General features: G+C 40.4%; 1 pseudogene; it reads right to left on the bottom strand.

Annotated features, from left to right (window-relative positions):
• Window positions 1–390: 390 nt before the first annotated feature.
• Window positions 391–4,733, bottom strand: part of LOC100943710 — a 62,643-nt pseudogene continuing 58,300 nt past the window's right edge.

Below are 4,733 nucleotides of genomic sequence, written 5' to 3'. Positions count from 1 at the left end.
TTGCATCCCTGAGCCTGCAGGCTGGCTGAGCTTATAGGCCCTCTCTCAGTCATATCTAAATATCTCTGAGTGATTTAGCCTTATTATAGATCATGTTGATACTGGAGACCTCGCTAAGACTCAGGCATATTCTTTTATTTATTTATTTATTTATTTATTTATTTATTTATTTTTGCTTACAACCTAGAGATATAAACCTTTATTTCACAACTTTGTCATAATTCGATTTTTGTAAGACATAGACTAGGGAACACAGTCTATAACTCTCTGGGAGGCCAGATGCCAGTATCTTCAAAGCAGGAGGACAGATGTGGTCACTCGAGGAGCCAGGCACTCCTGTGGCTCCCAGACAGCACAGCCCAGATGCACTAGTACTGTCCGAGCCCAGTTTTACTTAGAGCCATCTCCTTTTTTGCAGCCATTAGTCCTCATTTCCAGATTTTCACTAGAGGCTCTCTATTCTTCCAAATGAGTTCATGACCACAAGTAACATACCATATTCCCAAGAGACCTCCCCCAAGATGTGCTGCATGATCAAAAAATTTCCATCTCAGGATCATCCCCACTGTGTCCATGGCAATACTGGCTTTTAGGGCATTCTCTGCTGTGAAGGTGAACATTAGAGGGAAGATAATAACGAGCCTCCCTTCTTGGATCTTAGTGCAGACAGCGGCCAGGAGAGTCATGATCGCACCAGATGCACCAAGTGATGGTCCATATCTTCCTGTGGCAACTTTACACATGTAACTGACAAAATTGGAAATAACGCCTGCAGACAGATACACTGCCATGAACTGCTCTTGACCCGAATGTTCACTTTGCTGGGGGAGAAGCTCCACAACACAGACATATTTGCTGCCATATGAAAAAATGGAGAAATGACTGAATGTTGACAGCAACATTGGAGAACAAAGGACCTTTGAGGCCGGATTGGATGTGAAATATCTGATCATTGTTCTCTGTAGAGAAGGTACTCTCCATACACAGAATACGAAGATATCTGCAGCTATGATACCTGTCACAGTCTGCTGGCCGTCACTAAGGTTATTCCACCACTTGTTAATCTCCTTTCTGAAGTCTCCTTCTTTCTGTGGTTTTATGCTATCCGACCAATCAGCTTTTATACCATCAAAATAACTCTGGACCCTGGATTTCAGTGATTCATATTGCCAAATAGCAGCTGATCCAAAAGCATACCCTGAAACTACAGGTTTTGGCACGGATGTGGAGAAAAGGGAACACTTCGGCACTGCTGTTGGGAATACAAGCTAGTATGTTCCTCTTGCAAAGAAGTTTGGAAAACACTCAGGGATCTAAAATGTAGATCTGCCATTTGATCCTACAATTCCTTTACTAGGTGTATATCCAAAAGACCCCAAATCACTTGGCAACAAAGATTATGCACCAGATTGTTCACTGCAGCTCAATTCATAATTGCCAAGTCTTGGAAGAAGCCCAAGTGCCCATTGACCCATGAATAGATTAATAAATTGGGGTATATGTACACCATGCAGCATTAAAAAAAGATGGAGACTTTACCTCTTTTATGTTTACATGGATGGAGCTGGAAAATATTCTTCTTAGTAAAGTGTCTCAGGAATGGAAAAAAAATATCCAATGTACTCAGTACTACTATCAAACCAACTTACTCACACTTTTGTATGAGAAATGAATCACAACTATAGCCCAGGATGAAGGAGGGAAGGAGCAGGGGATGGGAAGGGAAGGGGGTGGTTTGATAGAGGGAGGATTAATGGTAAGACCACACCTAAGGAGCATATTGCAAGGGTACAAGTCAAATCTATCAAATATTGAACACAAATGTCTTAACACTGTGATTAAGTAAATGAGGTAAAAGCTATGTTAATTAGTAGGATGTAAGCACTCCAATTTGTACAAATAATCAACACATTGAATCGCACAAAGGCATAAATGTATTCATGATCTATATATTTATGACTTAATTTAAAAAAAAAGAGCATAGCCTGTAAACCCAACAGTAAAAAACAAAGGTTTTACAAGAGTCCTTCTAGGATGGGGAGAAGGAAGAAAGACTTTCTCCACTTCTCTTGTACGGTGCACCACTTGTCCCTGTGCCTGACCTTCGAGGTTCAACCTTCCGGAGTGCTTTTCTGAATCCACATTTTTGCTGACTGATAAAGTTAAACCTGCTTCCAAGCAGCTGCAGTGTGGCTAGGGCCACAGTGAGGGCCTCCTGGCTGAGTGGGCAGTGCCCGGGGCCTCTCTGTGCCCAGCCTTGCCACGCTATCTTCCCCGCATATTCTTCCTCCGTATCTTACCCTGAGATACCTAACCCAGTCATTTGATGTCCTGACCCACTGCCTACAATTCAGCTTCCTTCAGCTTCGGTAAGGACACACAGGCAGCCCTGAGTTTCTTATCTGCCTTCATTGCTACTTTCTGCCCATGAGATGTGCCATTTTCCTTGGCCAAAATGGAAGTAGATGCCAGTAAGGCAAAATTCTGCAAAGCCAATGTGGGAGATAAAGGTATAGGAAAAGCACAAGAGTCCTACATTATCTTCTCACTCTGCTTCTTCCTCTTTTCCAACATCTCCAGGGCTAGAGAGAGCGGATTTCTGGCTTTCCAATTCCTCTGCACCAGCACTATTCAAACTGAAGCCAACCCATTGTGACCTCAAACAGGAGGCTGCCCCCACACAAGGCTCAGGTTCCGGATTTCTCAAGACTGCTCGCTAGTTCACTGTGGAGTAAAACACTACTGGAGTCAATCTCCTAGCCATGGCTTGTCATTGTCTCCCAAAAAGATACACACAAAAATGAAGATTAAATTTTTAGATACATTTACAGCAATTTGGCAGAGTAATTTCATAACTGTTTGATCTAACGAAAAAGTTGGCCTTTGCTTGATATGTCCTTGTTTTTCTACTTCATTTTCTTGTAATTCACTTTTATTGTGTTTAACAAAATCATGGGTATGAGATGTATTGGAAATTTTGAAAAAGTGGTCAGTCTCCACAGCTGGTTGGAGTTGGGAGACACTGTCCTCATAAGATCCATTCAGCACGACTCATGACGCAGATCTTAGGTAGAAAGGCCATTCTCTTGCACAGACTGTCTTTTGCCCCACAACCTCCCTGTGAAGAAATAGGAGGTGAGTCCCTCAGACTTGAATCTGAATTTGCCACAAAAAATTTATGACATCTTTTTTGTTGACAAAACTTGGGTTTTGAGATTATTTTCGAGTTGTAGACAGAGCTAAAATCTAATTTGACAGCCAAAGTTGGGCATTGACTGTGTTCTGACACCTTCCCCTGAAGCACTGAAACACATTGTTTTAAAAAGTAAGAATCCCTGGAGAAACAGGATCTTACAGGCTAAGGAGAAGACATATTAAAATAGGATCCTGAAGTTTCTAATATAGAAAGAATTGGTTGGAGAATGGCCTGATTTCAAGAAACTCTGAAAAGAATGCTTTTCATAATTTTAGAAAAGGCCCACATCACTAATCAATGTGTTCTAGTTTTTTGTAAGAGAATAAAATCTGTAACAAACCATTAACATTCATATACATTTCGCAATACCTGCAACAAATGTTGGTTTTCAGTCTTTTCCAGTCCAAAGACCAATGAAAAGAATGTGTAGACCAACCACATTTGAACAGCCACAAACTGAATGTCATTCCCTAGAGAAAACTCACAGGGCTGGGATGACTGAAGCAGTTCTGGCAGTATGTGGGTGAATATTATTCCCTTTAATATTTGATTAAGCTTCTAGCTGAGCACTCTGCTGAAAGCATCTCTAAAAACTAGCCTAACATCATTAATCTAAAAAACTAAGAGCTAAATTAGGAAACAGTAAAAAGCTACAGTTTCCTTATTGTACTTACCTACCTTAGAGGTTATGTTGATTCTCCTTGGAATTAGTTTCCTCTATTACCACCCAGTTGAAGAAAAGCTAAATTGTGCTTTAACCTAATTGTCTTCAGATTGTCTTGCGCCCCACTACCTCCCTGTGAGTGCCTTTTTGCTGTGCCCCTTACAACCACCCTCCCTCAAGGATCCAACCTCCTTCAGTCTGCCTGCCAGGCCTGGTCTCAACTACAGTCAAAATAGGAAGGATGTGATATGGCTTATCTACCAAGTTGAAGAATTAATCAATTATACTTTAGTGTGACTATTATTCTATAAACCACTTAAGGACTACTGTCTGCCTTTGATCTGTCATTATAGAATGGGAGACCTCTTTTTTTTTTTTAGTAGACTTCAGATAACTGCAAGCCACAGAGGGTCTCTCTCATTTGAGAGAAGAGAAACTTCTCTTCAAGGGCTCTCTCCAGTCTCCCCCACCCAGATGGTCCTTGCTTCCTAAGCAGATTCCATGCAGTAAGTGGTAAGTTAAGAAGATACCGTCTTTCCTCAGCCCTCAAGTAGGGCTTGGTCCTCTCACTTTGGAAGATGACATTCCCAATCATAGTTAATGTATTCAAATATATTCACATTATACATTAAATATATTATATGTAATTATATTGACTTGTTTTAATTGACTCATTAATATACTGTCACATTTTGAAGGAATTTATTTCATTTGGTGGTTTTATTTATTTTATTTATTTTTATACATGTAATTGTATCAATATTGTAGTTTTCCTGTCTTGAATGCTAATTTATTTTTAGATCTCAAATATTTTAATCACTTTTCTTGGGTCAAGTCTAGAGGCAGACCCTCACAGGGTGAGATGAGGATTCA

The sequence above is a fragment of the Otolemur garnettii genome, unplaced genomic scaffold, assembly GCF_000181295.1.
Source record: "Otolemur garnettii isolate 467f Iridium unplaced genomic scaffold, OtoGar3 scaffold00006, whole genome shotgun sequence".
Lineage (NCBI taxonomy): Eukaryota > Metazoa > Chordata > Mammalia > Primates > Galagidae > Otolemur > Otolemur garnettii.
This window is presented reverse-complemented; position numbering and strand designations above follow the sequence as displayed.